This window comes from Trachypithecus francoisi, unplaced genomic scaffold (assembly GCF_009764315.1).
Source record: "Trachypithecus francoisi isolate TF-2019V2 unplaced genomic scaffold, Tfra_2.0 Lachesis_group12, whole genome shotgun sequence".
Lineage (NCBI taxonomy): Eukaryota > Metazoa > Chordata > Mammalia > Primates > Cercopithecidae > Trachypithecus > Trachypithecus francoisi.
This window is the reverse complement of record NW_022681457.1, coordinates 176,947-194,821: the sequence shown is the minus strand read 5'-3', so window position 1 is coordinate 194,821 and position 17,875 is coordinate 176,947.

Below are 17,875 nucleotides of genomic sequence, written 5' to 3'. Positions count from 1 at the left end.
ATCTTGGCTCCCTGTAACCTCAAACTTCCCAGCTCAAGGGATCCTCTGCCTCAGCTTCCTGAGTAGCTGGGACTACAGGCATGTGCCACCATGCTTGGTGCATTTTTTTTTTTTTTTTTTGAGACAGAGTCTCTGCTCTGTCGCCCATGCTGGAATGCAGTGGTGCAATCTCGGCTCACTGCAAGCTCTGCCTCCCGGGTTCATGCCATTCTTCTGCCTCAGCCTCCCGAGTAGCTGGGACTACAGGTGCCTGCCACCACACCCAGCTAATTCTTTGTATTTTTAGTAGAGATGAGGTTTCACTGTCTTAGCCAGGATGGTCTCGATCTCCCGACCTCGTGATCCACCCACCTCGGCCTCCCAAAGTGCTGGGATTACAGGTGTGAGCCACCACGCCTGGCTGCTCAGTGCATTTTTAAATGTTTTGTAGAATTTAATTCTCGCTTTGTTGCCCAGGCTGGTCTTGAACTCCTACCCTCAAGTGATCCTCTCAGCCTCCCAAAGTGCTGGGATTACAGGTGCGAGCCATCGTGCCTGGCAATAAATGTGCTTTAGATCTCTCTGACCTTCTCTCCCCAATCTGAGGCCAGGTTAGTGGGCCAAGACCTCTGGGTTTTAGTGCCAGCCTTGCTACTAACTTGCTTTGCAAAATCCTAGGACCTCTGTTTCTCCATTGAACAAAATAACCAGTCCCCAGGGAATCTTCTTCTAAGAAGTCTCTCCAGCACCTCCTTTCTCCTGGCCTACCAATGAGTGGGTTTAGCTCGCTCCTGGCTGTTCTTTGTGAGCAGGGATGAGCCCAGGAAGAAACCCCCAGGAGGCTGGGCACGGTGGCTCAAGCCTGTAATCCCAGCACTTTGGGAGGCTGAGACAGATGGATCACTTGAGGTCAGGAGTTTGAGACCAGCTTGGCCAACATGGTGAAACCCCGTCTCTACTAAAAATACAAAAAATAGCAGGATGTGGTGGCGGGCGCCTATAATCCCAGCTACTTGGGAGGCTGAAGCCAGAGAAGCGCTTGAACCCGCGAGGCAGAGGTTGCAGTGAGCCAAGACTGCGCCACTGCACTCCAGCCTGGGCGACAGAGCAAGGCGCTGCCAAAAAAATTTTTTAAAAGTCCCAGAGGTGTAGGGTGGAGTTTCACACCCTTGGGTCACAAGCATGAGGCTGAGCACCAAGTTTGTTGACAAATGACTAGGGGGGTTCCACGCCCGCCTGGGGAGTTGACTTTTAGGGTCAAGGAGTCTCAGAGGTGACACTTCACTGAAGGGCCATAGCCACTAGGAGGGAGGGGCATAGGTAGGACTTCCTGACCGAGCTGTGGAGCTGATGTCAAGTATTTTACCTGCCTGGCAACCTCTCCTTTCTTTTAGCAGCAGCGGCCCCCCAACCACTTCCTCCCCTCAGTCTTTTTTTTTTTTTTTTTTTTTTTTAATTAAGACAGGGTCTCACTCTGTCACTCAGGCTGCAGTGCGGTAACATTACCACGGCTCACTGCAGCCATGACCTCCCTGGCTCAGGATCCTTCCCTGTCAACTTCCCAAGTAGCTGGGACTACAGGCATGTGCCACTACGCCTGGCTAACTTTTCTATTTTTTTTGTAGAGATGGGTTTTTGCCTTGTTGCCCAGGCTGGTCTTAAACTCTTGGCCTCAAGCAATTTGCCCGCCTCGGCCTCCCAGAGTGCTGGAATTACAAACATGAGCTACCATACCCGGGTCTTATTCTGAGATAGGGTCACGCTCTGTTGGCCAGACTGCAGTGCAGTGGTGCAATCATGGCTCGTTGAAGCTTCCACCTCCCAGGCTCAAGTGATCCTCCCACTTCACCCTCCCAAGTGGCTGGGACTATAGGCATTTGCCACTGTGCCAGAATAATCTTTATTTTTATTTTATTTTATGTTTATCTGATACGGAATGTCGATCTGCCCCCCAGGCAGGCTGGAATTCAGTGGTGTGATTTCGGCTCACTGAAACCTCCGCCTCCTGGGTTCAAGTGATTCTCCTGCCTTAGCCTCCCAAGTAGCTGGGACTACAGGTTTGGGCCACGACACCTGGCTATGTTTGCAGTTTTATTAGAGACAGGGTTTCACCATATTGGCCAGGCTGGTCTTGAACTCCTGACCTCAAGTGGTCTGCCCGCCTTAGCCTCCCAAAATGCTGGGATTCCAGTCGTAAGCCACCGCACTCAGCCTCCCAGACTCATCTTTCGACTTTTTTGTAGAGACAGGCTCTCACTAGGTTGCCCAGGCTGGTCTTGAACTCCTAGGCTCAAGCAATTTTCCTGCCTTGGCCTCCCAAACTGCTGGGATTACAAGCATGAGACATGACTCTTGGCACATATATATATGACTATATATATGAGACTATATATATATAGGCATTTGCAATCAAATATAACCTTATTAATAAAATCTATACTCCCAAAAATCTGTACATGTCTGGGAGATGCACAGAGCTTTGTAAATTTCCAAGGGCAGGGAAAGGAGGTGGTGAAAGCTTTCAGCATTCTTCAGGATGTCCAGGCTTTGAAGAATAGGCAAGTTTTGTCACAGCACAGGATATGGGGAAGGACATTCGAGGTAGGAGGGTGGTGAGAGCAGGAGCGGGGTGTGTGTGTGAGGGGCAGTATCTTAGAAGGTCCTGAAGGCCAGCTGAAGGGTGGCTCATGCTCTGGGACCCGCAGAAGGTTAAAGAGTAAGGGTAGTTTACTACCTGCCTGTCTTTACTTCCTGGAACCCCAGATCCTGAGGTTCACTCCTCCCCCTTTCCTATTGCCCTAGGCCTTTGTAATGTAGGCTGGAGTTTCAACCCTTGGGAAGAGGGGTCATACTGAGGTTGGGCCCAGGCTGCCATCTCTATGCAAATTCCCTGGGATGCCATGCAGATGAGGGACCTTATGCAAATGTATGCCCTCCTGGTGGGGCAGGCTGGGACCCTCCACTTATTAACTTGGGGACCAGGTGCTGGATGGAGAACCCTTTCCTCTTCTCTTTCCCTTCCTGCTAACCATCTGTTCACTCGCCATCCAACTACCCAGACCCCGACACCAATGTCTGCCTTTAGAGTGGTATCTCTGTATCTGGTCCCTGCCCTGGACTAAGGGAACATTTGTATTTTATTTTATTTTATTTATTTTATTATTTTATTTTATTTTATTTTGTTTTTGAGATGGAGTCTCGCTCTGTTGCCCAGGCTGGAGTGCAGTGGCGCGATCTCTGCTCACTGCAACCTCCCCCTCCCGGGCTCACGCCATTCTCCTGCCTCAGCCTCCCGAGTAGCTGGAACTACAGGCATCCGCCACCATGCCAGCTAATTTTTTGTATTTTTAGTAGAGACAGGGTTTCACCATGTTAACCAGGATGGTCTTGATCTCCTGACCTTGTGATCCGCCCGCCTTGGTCTCCCAAAGTGTTGGGATTATAGGCGTGAGCCACTGCGCCCAGCCTATTTATGTATTTATTTAGTTTTGAGACGAAGTCTCGCTCTTGTCCCCCAGTCTAGAGTGCAATGGCACGATCTCGGCTTACTGCAACCTCTGCCTCCCAGGTTCAAGCAATTCTCCTGCCTGAGCCTCCAGAGTAGCTGGGATTACAGGCACCTGCTACCACACCCAGCTAATTTTTGTATTTTTAGTAGAGACGGGGGTTCACCATGTTGGCCAGCCTGGTCTCGAACTCCTCACCTCAGGTAATCTGCCTGCCTCGGCCTCCCAAAGTGCTGGGATTACAGGCGTAAGCCACTGTGCCTGATCTTTATTTGTTTTTTTGAGACAGAGTCTCGCCCTGTCACCTAGGCTGGAATACAGTGGCAGGATCTTGGCTTGCTGCAACCTCCACCTTCCGGGTTCAAGCAATCCGTGTGTTTCAGCCTCCTGAGTAGCTCGGATTACAGGCGCATGCCACCATGCCTGGCTAATTTTTGTCTTTTTTTTTTTTTTTTGGTAGAGATGGGGTTTCGCCATGTTGCCCAGGCTGGTCTTGAACTCCTGACCTCAGGTGATCTTTCTGCCTCGGCCTCCCAAAGTGCTGGGATTACAGGTGTGAGCCACCATACCTGGCCTAAGGCAACCTTTTTGCTTTTCTCTGTGTCTCTTTGTCTTTCCTTAGATAATCACAATAATTAACATGTACTGCACATGGACTCTGTGCCAGGCTTTGTACTAAATACTTCCCTCGTTATCTCGTGAAATTCTCCCCTCCATCCTCTGATCCTCTGTGTGCGTTTGCTGTATATTTTTTTAAGGGAATTTTCAATTCTGCTATATAGGGAACAAGAGCCCTACAAATAAGGACATAGACAGATGAAATGAAGGATGGATATTAAGAGGCAACTCAAGCCGGGCGCGGTGGCTCATGCCTGTAATCCCAGCACTTTGGGAGGCCAAGGCGGGTGGATCACGAGGTCGGGAGATCAAGATCATCCTGGCTAACATGGTGAAACCCCGTCTCTACTAAAAATACAAAAAATCAGCCCGATGTGGTGGCACCTGCCTGTAATCTCAGCTGCTCGGGAGGCTGAGGCAGGAGAATCATTTGAACTCGGGAGGCAGAGATTGCAGTGAGCCGAGTTCGCTCCACTGCACCCCAGCCTGGGCAACTGAGCAAGACTGCTATCTCAAAAAAAAAAAAAAGGAAGCAACTCATGATACCTGTTAGACATACTAAGAATGTGAACTGAACACAGATGGGAGGGATGCAGGGATCCAGTGAGCTCCAAGCATTCATGTGTCCTGTGGGCAACACCCACTCTGTTCCATGAGTCCTGAGCCCATGACACAGGTAAAAGCTGTGGCTGCCAAGCAGGTGGTCAGCCAGCTACAGTCATCTAGCTTCTCATGTTTGCTTTTATTGTTGTTGTTTTGAGACAGAGTCTCGCCCTGTTGCCCAGGCTGGAGTGCAATGGCGTGATCTCGGCTCACTGCAACCTCTGCCTCCCGGGTTCAAGCAATTCTCCTGTCTCAGCATCCCCAGTAGCTAGCATTACAGGCATGCCCCCCACCCCCAGCTAATTTTTGTATTTTTAGTAAAGACGGGGTTTCACCATGTTCGCCGGGCTGGTTGAGAACTCCTGACTTCAAGTGATATGCTTGCCTCGACCTCCCAAAGTGCTGGGATTACTGTTTTATTTTATTTTTTGAGATAGGATCTCGCTCTGTCTCCCTGGCTGGAGTGCAGTGGCTGGAGTGCAGTGGCTGGATCACGGCTCACTGCAGCCTCAACCTCCCGGGCTCAAGGGATTCCCCCTACCTCAGCCTCCTGAGTAGCTGGGACTACAGGCGTGCACCACATCAGGCTACTTTTTGCATTTTTTGTAGAGACAGGGTCTCCTTTTGTTGCCAGGGCTGGTCTCGAACTCCTGGGCTCAAGTAATCCTCCTGCCTTGGCCTTCCAAAGTGCTGGGATTACAGGCCTAAACCACTATGCCCAGCCTGTTTTATTTTATTTTATTTTTTGAGTTTTGCACGACATCCTTTGTTTCAATGAAATCTCTGTTTTACTCCCATAGATTTGGCTTCTATGCCAAATTTGAAGATCTAGATTCCATGTCCAGAGAAAAAGAGAACCTGATGAATCCTGAGAACAAGACCAGGGAGAAGATCTCTGAGCTGGAGTTCAAGGTCACCAGCCCACTTTGGTTAACAAGAGGTGCCTCCTGGCTGTCCAGTGCTTCTTCGTGGAGGAGTCAGCTGCTTCTCTTGGGAGGTGGAGGGTGTTCCCAGCCAAGTGCCTCCTCAGGCCCTAGAGAGTCAGGGATTGGTTGCATTTCCTGAAGTCGCTTCCTAGGTCTGTGGACCTTCTAAGGAATTCCACTGGCTGCTTTCCCCACTGGAGTGCAGCAACACCATTAGGATGTGAATTATTATTATTATTTTTTGGAGACAGGGTCTTGCTTTGTCTCCCAGCCTGGAGTGCAGTGATGCCATCATAGCTCACTGTAGCTTCGACTTTCTGGACTCGAGCGATCCTCCCACTCTGAGTAGTGGGGACTGCAGGTGTGTGCCATCATGTCTGGCTAATTTTTAAATTTTTTTTTGTAGAGATGGGATCTTGCTGTGTTGCCCAGGTTAGTCTTGAATTCCTGACCTCAAGTGATCCTCCTGCCTTGAGCTCCCAAAGTGCTGGGATTACAGGCATGAACCATTGCACCTGGCGGGTTGTGAATTTTGTTCATTGATGTCTTCCCAGTGCCTGGCACATAGTAAACACTCAATACAATTTTTCTTTTTGTTTTTTTTTTGAGATGGAGTCTCGCTCTGTTACCCAGGCTGGAGTGCAGTGACTCGATCTCGGCTCACTGCACCTCTGCCTCCCGGGTTCAAGCAATTCTCCTGTCTCAGCATCCCCAGTAGCTAGCATTACAGGCATGCCCCCCACCCCCAGCTAATTTTTGTATTTTTAGTAAAGACGGGGTTCACCATGTTCGCCGGGCTGGTTGAGAACTCCTGACTTCAAGTGATATGCTTGCCTCGACCTCCCAAAGTGCTGGGATTACTGTTTTATTTTATTTTTTGAGATAGGATCTCGCTCTGTCTCCCTGGCTGGAGTGCAGTGGCTGGAGTGCAGTGGCTGGATCACGGCTCACTGCAGCCTCAACCTCCCGGGCTCAAGGGATTCCCCCTACCTCAGCCTCCTGAGTAGCTGGGACTACAGGCGTGCACCACATCAGGCTACTTTTTGCATTTTTTGTAGAGACAGGGTCTCCTTTTGTTGCCAGGGCTGGTCTCGAACTCCTGGGCTCAAGTAATCCTCCTGCCTTGGCCTTCCAAAGTGCTGGGATTACAGGCCTAAACCACTATGCCCAGCCTGTTTTATTTTATTTTATTTTTTGAGTTTTGCACGACATCCTTTGTTTCAATGAAATCTCTGTTTTACTCCCATAGATTTGGCTTCTATGCCAAATTTGAAGATCTAGATTCCATGTCCAGAGAAAAAGAGAACCTGATGAATCCTGAGAACAAGACCAGGGAGAAGATCTCTGAGCTGGAGTTCAAGGTCACCAGCCCACTTTGGTTAACAAGAGGTGCCTCCTGGCTGTCCAGTGCTTCTTCGTGGAGGAGTCAGCTGCTTCTCTTGGGAGGTGGAGGGTGTTCCCAGCCAAGTGCCTCCTCAGGCCCTAGAGAGTCAGGGATTGGTTGCATTTCCTGAAGTCGCTTCCTAGGTCTGTGGACCTTCTAAGGAATTCCACTGGCTGCTTTCCCCACTGGAGTGCAGCAACACCATTAGGATGTGAATTATTATTATTATTTTTTGGAGACAGGGTCTTGCTTTGTCTCCCAGCCTGGAGTGCAGTGATGCCATCATAGCTCACTGTAGCTTCGACTTTCTGGACTCGAGCGATCCTCCCACTCTGAGTAGTGGGGACTGCAGGTGTGTGCCATCATGTCTGGCTAATTTTTAAATTTTTTTTTGTAGAGATGGGATCTTGCTGTGTTGCCCAGGTTAGTCTTGAATTCCTGACCTCAAGTGATCCTCCTGCCTTGAGCTCCCAAAGTGCTGGGATTACAGGCATGAACCATTGCACCTGGCGGGTTGTGAATTTTGTTCATTGATGTCTTCCCAGTGCCTGGCACATAGTAAACACTCAATACAATTTTTCTTTTTGTTTTTTTTTTGAGATGGAGTCTCGCTCTGTTACCCAGGCTGGAGTGCAGTGACTCGATCTCGGCTCACTGCAACCTCTGCCTCCCAGGTTCAAGTGATTCTCCTGCTTCCGCCTCCTGAGTAGCTGGGACTACAGGCATGCACCGTGATGCCTTGCTAATTTTTGTAGTTTTAGTAGAGATGGGGTTTCACCATGTTAGCTAGGCTGGTCTTGAACTCCTGACCTCAGGTGATCAGCCAGCTTTGGCTTCCCAAACTGTTGGGATTACAGGCATGAGCCACCATGCCCGGTCAAACTTTTGTTGAAGGTATGATTGAGTGAATGGAGGAATGAATCCTCAGCTGTGTTTTGCCAGGGGCAGGCCAGGGCATGGCTTTCCCAGTAGGTGCTCTATTGCATTGGAAAGGTGGGACAGGCTTGACTTCCATGTTTGTTAGTATAAACTGGCCTCTTAGGCTTTTCTTTGCTCCAGTCTTTCCTCCTTAGGCATAGATCGTACACAAAATGGCACCAACCTCACTAGCAAAGCTCTCATTGCCCTGGGGCCAGAACATGATGCACACAGACACAAATTTAGTGTATTTGGTATCATGATATCATGCCCGCCTGGTGGGGTGAGCTGGGTGGGTAAACAGAACTTCAGGGGGCAGAGACAGGTACTCGAGGCACCACACAGACCCACTGACCCAGCCTGGCTCCAGGGTTAAGCAGATCTTGAGACAATGAAAATAAACAGCAATAATCAAAACTTTAAAGTAAAAGCTTGTATATGTGTGTTTGTGTGTGTATATACACATATAAATGTCTATATATTTATAAATATATGTGTGTATATGTATAATAAATATATAAAATTAAAGAGATGTGGGAGGCTGGCCGTGCGGTCTCATGCCTGTAATCCTAACACTTTGGGAGGCCAAGGCAGAAGGATGGCTTGAGCTCAGGAGTTCAAGACCAGCGTGGGAAACAGTGAGATCCCATCTCTACAAAAATAAAAAATTAGCCTGGCGTGGTGGCACATGCCTGTGGTCCCAGCTACTCGGGAGGCTGAGGTGGAAGGACTGCTTAGCTCTGGGAGGTTAAGGTTGCAGTGAGCAGTGATCACACCACTGCACTTCCGCCTGGATGACAGAGCGAGACCTTGTCTCTAAATAAATAAGGCCGGGCGCGGTGGCTCACGCCTGTAATCCCAGCACTTTGGGAGGCCGAGGCAGGTGAATCACGAGGTCAGGAGTTTGAGACCAGCCTGGCCAACATGGTGAAACCTTGTCTCTACTAAAAATACAAAAATCAGCTGATCGTGGTGGTGCACGCCTGTAATCCCCACTACTCAGGAGGCTGAGACAGGAGAATCTAGGAGGTGGAGGTTGCAGTGAGCTGAGATGGTGCCATTGCACTCCAGCCTGGGTGACAGAGCAAGACTCCATCTCAATCGATCAGTAAATGGATGAAGATGCTGGGTGTCACTGCATTGCTTCTTTCTAGACTTTCCTCTGTCTCTCTTAGTGTCTCTTTGTCTGTCACTATCTTTGGGTCTCTTTGTGTTTCTAAATTTCTGTATTTCTGGGTGTTTCGTTCCTTATGCTCAGAATCCCTCTGTGTTTCTGGTCTCTGTTTGTCACCATTCCCTTTTCTTTTCCCTCTCTCTCTGTGACTCAGGCTGGAGTGCACTGGTCAGATTACGGCTCACTGCAGTCTCGACCTCCCTGGGGCTAGGTGATCCTCCCACCTCACCCTCCGGAGTAGCTGGGACTACAGGCTCGTACCACTATACCTGGCTAATTCTTTTGTATTCTTTGTAGAGATGGGGTTTTGCCACATTTCCCTGGCTGGTCTTCAACTCCTGGGCTCAGGCGATCTGCCCACCTCTGTCTCCCAAAGTGCTGGGATTACAGGCATGAGTCACTGCAGCCTCCAATTTTAATACATGCTTCTCAAATACTGGTTCCTGTTTATCTGATGTCATTAGTAAGTTAGAAAGTATAATATAGGCTGGGTGCGGTGGCTCATGGCTGTAATTCCCTTCCTTCCATTCCTCCCTTCCTCCTTTCCTCCTTTCTTCCTTTCCTTCCTCCCCCATCCCTCCCTCCCTCCTTCCTTTTCTTTCTTTTCTTTCTTCTTTTTGAGACAGAGTCTGGCTCTATCCCTCAGTCTGGAGTGCAATGGCACGATCTCGGCACACCACAACCTCCGCCTCCTGGGTTCAAGTGATTCTCCTGCCTCAGCCTCCCCAGTAGCTGGGATTACAGGCACGTGCCACCACACCTGGCTAATTTTTGTATTTTTAGTAGAGCTGGGGTTTCACCATGTTGGCCAGGCTGGTCTCGAACTCCTGACCTCAGGTGATCCACCTGCCTCAGCCTCCCAAAGTGCTGGGATTACAGGCATCAGCCAACATGCGGGGCCATGGACTTTATTTATTTATTTATTTATTTATTTATTTATTTATTTTTTGAGACGGAGTCTCGCTCTGTCGCCCAGGCTGGAGTGCAGTGGCTGGATCTCAGCTCACTGCAAGCTCCGCCTCCCGGGTTCCCACCATTCTCCTGCCTCAGCCTCCAAGTAGCTGGGACTACAGGCGCCCGCCACCTCGCCCGGCTAGTTTTTTGTATTTGTTTAGTAGAGACGGGGTTTCACCGTGTTAGCCAGGATGGTCTCGATCTCCTGACCTCGTGATCCGCCCGTCTCAGCCTCCCAAAGGGCTGGGATTACAGGCTTGAGCCACCGCGCCCGGCCCCATGGACTTTATTTTAAAATGGGATCATATTGGCCAGGCACGGTGGCTCATGCCTGTAATCCCAGCACTTTGGGAGGCTGAGGTGGCTGGATCATGAGGTCAGGAGATCGAGACCACGGTGAAACCCCATCTCTACTAAAAATACAAGAAATTAGCTGGGTGTGGTGGCGGGCACCTGTAGTCTCAGCTACTCGGGAGGCTGAGGCAGGAGAATGGCATGAATCCGGGAGGAGGAGGCTGCAGTGAGCTGAGATTGTGCCACTGCACTCCAGCCTGGGTGACAGAGTGAGACTCCATCTTAAAATAGAATAGAATAGAATAGAATAGAATAGATCACATTCTAGATCTACATTACCTATAGAAATTTCTGTACTAATGGAAATGTTTTATATCTGTGCTGTCTAATATAGTAACCACAACCCACAATTGACTGCTGAGCAGCAGAACTGCGGCTAGTGTCACTGAAGAATGAGGTTCTACATTTTATTTAGTTTTAAGTAGTTTACGTTTCTACAGCCACATGTGACTAGGGATACCATATTAAACATCAAGGATCTAGAAATATGTTCTAAACCATTTCACTCACTCAACATTACATTGGTAGCTTCGTTCCGATTTTATTTTATATATTTGTCTATTTTTTTGAGACATGTTCTTGCTGTCACCTAGGTTGGAGTACAGAGGTGCGATCACAGCTCTCTGCAGCCTCCATCTTCCTGCCACAGCCTCCCAAGTAGCTGGGACTATAGGCACCCGCCACCATGCCTGGCAAATGTTTGTATTTTTAGTAGAGATGGGGTTTCACCATGTTGGCCAGGCTGGTCTCGAACTGCTGATCTCAGGGGATCCACCCGCCTTGGCCTCCCAAAATGCTGGGATTACAGGTGTGAGCCACCGTGCCCGGCCCAAGTTATCTATGTTTTTTTTTGAGACAACTTCTTGCCGTCACTTAGGTTGGAGTACATAGCTCACTGCAACCTCCATCTTCCCGCCACAGCCTCCTGAGTAGCTGGCACTACAGGCTCACACCACTATACTCAACTAATTAAAAACACTTTTTTTGCTGGGCTCGGTGGCTCACGCCTGTAATTCCAGCACTTTGGGAGGCCAAGGTGGGCAGATCACAAGGTCAGGAGTTTGAGACCAGCCTGAACAACATGATGAAACCCTGTCTCTACTAAAAAAAATACAAAAATTAGCCAGGCGTGGTGGTGCACGCCTGTAATCCCAGCTACTCAGGAGGCTGAGGCAGGAGAATCGCTTGAACCTGGGAGGCGGAGTTTGCAGTGAGCTGAGATTATGCCATTGCACTCCAGCTTGGGCAACAGAGCAAGACTCCGTTTCAAAAATAAAATAAAATAAAATAAAATAAATAAGTAAACCAATCAAACAAACAAAAAACAAAACTTTTTTTTTTTTTAGAGACAGGGTTTCACTGTGTTCTCCAGGCTAGTCTTGAACACCCAGTTTCAAGCAATCCTGCTTTAGCCTGCCAAAGTGCTAGGATTACAGGCATAAGCCATCATGTTCGGCCCTCATTCCTATTTTATCTTATTTTTGAGACAGGGTCTCACTCTGTGGCTCAGGCTGGAGTGTACTGACGAGACCACGGCTCACTGCAGTCTTGACCCCCCTAGGGCTATGTGATCCTCCCATCTCACCCTCCAGAGTAGCTGGGACTACAGGCTCGTACCACCACACCTGGCTAATTCTTTTGTATTTTTTGTAGAGATGGGGTTTTGCCATGTTGCCCAGGCTGGTCCTGAACTCCTGGGCTCAGGCGATCTGCCCACTTCTGCCTCCCAAAGTGCTGGGATTACAGGCATGAGCCACCACAGCCGGCCTCCAAATTATAATATGTGCTTCTGGAAATACTGGTACCTATTTATTTGTTGTCATTAGTAGGTTAGAAAGTATAGGCCAGGCGTGGTGGCTCATGCCTGTAATCCCAATACTTTGGGAGGCTAAATTGTGAGGATCACAAGGTCAAGAGATTGAGACCATCCTGGCCAACATGATGAAACTCTGTCTCTACTAAAAATACAAAAATTAGCTAGGCGTGATGGTGCACGCCTGTAATCCCTGCTACTCTGGAGGCTGAGGCAGGAGAATCACTTGAACCTGGGAGGCAGAGGTAGCAGTGAACTGAGATCTCGCCACTGCACTCTAGCCTGGCAACAGACTGAGACTCTGTCTCAAAAAAGAAAGAAAATATAATGTAGGTCAGGTATGGTGGCTCACTCCTGTAATCCCAGCACTTTGGGAGGCCAAGGTGGGCAGATCACCTGAGGTCAGGAGTTTGAGACTAGCCTGGCCAACATGGTGAAACCCCATCTCTACTAAAAGTACAAAATTCAGCCGGGTGTGGTGGTGGGTAGTACCCGCCACCCACAGCAGTTAATCCCAGCTATTCTGGAGGCCGAGGCAGGAGAATCGCTTGAACCCGATGGGTGGAGGTTGCAGTGAGCCGAGATCGCGCCACTGAACTCCAGCCTGGGCGACAGAGTGAGACTTCGTCTCAAAAAAAAAAAAAAGAAAGAAAGAAAGTATAATGTAAACCATACGCCAATCACAACAGAACCAAAGTTAAACATTAGCATTAAAAATTTTTTTTAGAGATGAGGTCTTGCTGTGTTGCCCAGGCTGATCTCAAACTCCTGACCTCAAGTGATCCTCCTGCCTCAGCCTCCTGAGTAGCTAGGACTAGGCGTGAACTACTGTGCCCAGCGTTTTTGTTTGTTTGTTTGTTTGTTTTTGAGATGGAGTCTCACTCTGTGTTCCAGGCTGGAGTGCAGCGACACAAACTTGGCTCACTATCACTTCCGCCTCCTGGGTTCAAGGGGTGGGCTGGGTGCCCAGCTATTTTAGGATAAATTTTCAAAGAATGTGCATGGCTCAAATGAAGAAACCTAAAATATCTTTCTAAGGTATTTAAAAGATAATATGAATATTAGTAAAAATGGTCTATGCATAGAACCCAGAAACTAGGAAAGAACAAAATCAAGCAAAAGTATTAACACTTAGGATGATGGAACTTGGGTGGGTTTGGGGCAAAGGCTCTTTAAAATAGGAGAGTCTGAAAGACATTTCTGGCTAGGTGCTATTTTGAGCCAGAATCTGCAGTATGAGAATGAATGAATTACGTGAGGATCTATAGTGAAAGATTTCAGGACAAATGAAGAAGAGTAAGTTCAAGAGTCCTGGCCAGGTGCGGTGCATCATGCCTATAATCCCAGAACTTTGGGAGGCCAAGGCAGGGGGATTGCTTGAAGCCAGGAGTTCAAGACTAGTCAACACAGAGAAACCCCATCTGCAAAAAAATTTCTTTAATTAGCCAGGTGTAGTGGTGCATGCCTGCAGTTGCAGCTACTGAGGAGGCTGAGGTGGGAAGACATGCTTGAGCCCCAGGGTTCGAGGCTGCAGTGAGCTATGATCACATCACTGCACTCCAGCCTGGGTGACAGAGCAACAGAATGAGATCCTGTCTCAAAAAAAGAAAAAAAGAGGTAGGAAAGGAACAAAATATTCAAGGGCTGGATAGACACTGTCTGATAGGATGCAGGCAAGGAAAGTGAAGCTAGGTTTGGCACAGAGAGAGGCACTATGCATGCAGCCTTTTGTAGGAGTTTGAATTTTATTCTAAGAGAAATGAGAAAACCTGAGTCACAGACAGGCTTCTAATCTGCATTTTATTTATTATTTATTATTTATTTATTTTTGAGATGGAGTTTCACACTTGTTGCCCAAGCTGGAGTACAATGGCGCGATCTCTACTCACTGCAATCTCCACCTCCCGGGTTCAAGTGATTCTCCTGCCTCAGCCTCCCGAGTAGCTGGGATTATAGGTGCACACCACCATGCCTGGCTAATTTTTTGTATTTTTAGTAGAAACAGGGTTTCACCATGTTAGCCAGGCTGGTCTCGAACTCCTGACCTCACAGGATCCACCTGCCTCGGCCTCCCAAAGTGCTGGGATTACAGGCATGAGCCACCGCGCCCAGCCTGCTCTACGTTTTAAAAGAGCATCCATTTCGAGAATACGCAGTACAAGTATGCATTAGGAGGCTCCTGGAACGGTAAAAAATTATGTTTAAAAGCAATTATAGTCAGGGCGTGGTAGCTCATGTCCGTAATCCCAGTACTTTGGGAGGCTGAGGCGAGCAGATCACCTGAGGCCAGGAGTTTGAGACCAGCCTTGCCAACTTAGTGAAACCCTGTCTCTACAAAAAATACAAAAATTAGCTGGTCCTGGTGGCACGCATCTGTAGTACCAGCTACTGGGGAATCTGAGATGGGAGGATCACTTGAGCCCAAGGTTGAGGCTGCAACGAGTCATGTACTCTAGCCTTGGCGACAGAGCTAGGCCCTGTCTCAAAAACAAACAAGCTAACAAACACACAAACATACATGAGAGCAATAGGTCAGCCTGGGCAATAGAGCAAGACCACATCTTAAAAAAAAAAAAAAAGGGCCGGGCGTGGTGGCTCACGCCTGTAATCCCAGCACTTTGGGAGGCCGAGGTGGGCAGATCATGAGGTCAGGAGATCAAGATCATCCTGGCTAACACAGTGAAACCCTCTCTCTACTTAAAGTACAAAAAATTAGCCGGGCATGGTGGCATGCACCTGTAATCCTAGCTATTCAGGAGACTGAGGCAGGAGAATCGCTTGAACCCGGGAGGTGGAGGTTGCAGTGAGCCAAGATTGCACCACTGCACTCCAGCCTGGGCGACAGAGCGAGACTCAGTCTCAAAAAAAAAAAAAAAAAAAAAAAAAATTGGCCAAGCGCAGTGGCTCACACCTGTAATCCCAGCACTTTGGGTGGCCAAGGTGGGCCGATCACCTGAGCTCAGGAGTTCAAGACCATCCTGGCCAACATGGTGGAAACCCCGTCTCTACTAAAAAATTTAAAAAAAATAGCTGGATGTGCCTGTATTCCCAGTTACTCGGGAGGCTGAGGCAGAAGAATTGCTTGAATCCGGGAGGTGGAGGTTGCAGTGAGCCAAGATCTCACCACTGCACGCCAGCCTGGCGACAGAGTGAGACTCCATCTCAAAAAAAAAAAAAAAGAGAGAATTGACAAGCGAAAGTATTGCATATAAGATAAATGTTAAAGTTATTCTGTATTTTATGGAGCCATACGAACTTGCTGTTTTATTTTTTTTTTTTTAATTTTTACCATTTTAGATTTAGGAATTCCACTTTAAAAGGATGGGAAGGATGACTGAAAGGTAATGTTTAAATTTTTAATTGATATGAGTATTGGAGCCATCAAAGATTGCTGTTGAGCATTTGCTTTTATAAGTGCATTGATCCAGGTGAAAGAAGATGTATGTTTTGACTGATGGCCGTGAAACCATTTGTAGAAAGAGCTAGCTGCAGCTCTATGTCCTGTGGCAGGGTAGAGTTAAAAGGTTTATTGAATATAGGAAGCTGGGGGATAAGTGGTCAGCAAAGAGAGCTGTATGTGAGGGGACCCATGGGATGTGCCTTTGGGTTATGTGAGTGGGAGGTAAAGGAAATGGAGGAATCCAGTATAGATTCTAAGTTTTGGGCTCACCCAGCTGGAGGGCAGGGATACCATTTATGCAATAGGAAAGACTGGAGGTCGATTTGGGACATAATAGGTTTGAGGTATCTATGTGGATATCTATCCATCTCTCTCTCTCTCTCTCTCTCTCTCTCTCTAAAGACAGGGTCTCACTGTCACCCAGACTGGAGTGCAGTGGTGCAATCATGGCTCACTGCAGCCTCGAACTCCCGGGCTCAATCAACCCTGCCGCCTCAGCCTCCTGAGTAGCTGGGATCACAGGCATGCACCACCATGTTTGGCTAATTTTTTGTATTTTTAGTAGAGATAGGGTTTCACTATGTTGGCTAGGCTGGTCTGGAACTCCTGGGCTCAAGTGATCCGTCTGCTTTGGTCTCTCAAAGTGCTGGGATTACCGGTGTGTACCACCCTGACTGGATGTTTTTGTATTTTTAATAGAGACAGGGTTTTGCTATGTTGGCCAGGCTGGTCTTGAACTCCTGGACTCAAGTGATTCACGCACCTCGTCCTCCCAAAGTAGTAGGATTACAGGCGTGAGCCACTGCACCTAGCCTGAGAAAAGCTTTGTAAGATTAGTGGTTAATGGCCGGGTGCGGTGGCTCACGCCTGTAATCCCAGCACTTTGGGAGGCCAAGGCGGGTGGATCATGAGGTCAGGAGATCGAGACCATCCTGGCTAACATGGTGAAACCCCCCCGTCTCTACTAAAAATACAAAAAATTAGCTGGGTGTGGTGGCGAGCATCTGTGGTCCCAGCTACTCGGGAGGCTGAGGCGGCAGAATGGCGTGAACCCGGGAGGCAGAGCTTGCAGTCAGCTGAGATCGCGCCACTGCACTCCAGCCTAGGCGACAGAGCGAGACTCTGTCTCAAAAAAAAAAAAGAAAGATTAGAGGTTAATATTCCTGGTGTGTAGAGAGATCCTACAAATTAATAAGAAAAGGTAAAAAAACCAAAGAGAAAAGTAGGCAAGAGTATACCACAGTTCACAAACAAGAAAAGCAAATGGCCAATGAACATACAGAGAAACACCATTTTCATGCTAGAGGTCACAGAAATTCAAATGAAAACAAAATTAATATGCCATTGTGGTGAATTTGTATAATCGTATATTGTCTTAGCATCCATTCTGAATATGTTTAACTTTCTCATGCCAAAATCTGAGCTTAGTTACCCTTGACACAGTTTCCAGCCCTACACCTCCTCCCAGTCCTTCCTCCCTCCCTCCCTCCCTCCCCTTCTTCTCTCTCTCTCTCTGTTTTTCTGTTTTAGAGACAGGGTCTCATTTTTTTTTTTTTTTTGAGAGGGAGTCTCGCTCTGTCGCCCGGGCTGGAGTGCAGTGGCCGGATCTCAGCTCACTGCAAGCTCCGCCTCCCAGGTTTACGCCATTCTCCTGCCTCAGCCTCCCGAGTAGCTGAGACTACAGGCGCCCGCCACCACACCCGGCTAGTTTTTTGTATTTTTTTTTAGTAGAGATGGGGTTTCACCATGTTAGCCGGGATGGTCTCGATCTCCTGACCTCGTGATCCGCCCGTCTCGGCCTCCCAAAGTGCTGGGATTACAGGCTTGAGCCACCGCGCCCGGCCAGAGACAGGGTCTCATTATGTTGTCCAGGCTGGTCTCAAAATCCTGGCCTCAAGCAATCCTCCTGCCTTAGCCTCTCAAAGCGCTGGGTTTACAGGTGTGAGCCATCATGCCCAGCTCTCCTCCCAGTTTTTTACTGGAGTTGATCAAGGTTATCAGCTTTATCTAACCTCCTCTTGGTGACCATCTCTGTATGGCACAGCTAGATAGATACAAACTACTTGACCCATGCTACTGATCCCCACACCTCCGATGAATGGACTGTGCAGATATGACAACCTCCGTCACAGTGTGTCTCTATGGAACTCTTGTTCTAAACCCATCAGTTAGAACTCTCCTGGGGAACTCCGTCTCTGCCATGCCCTGGACCCCAATAAAGGCTTTGGGGGATCTCTCTCCACCTG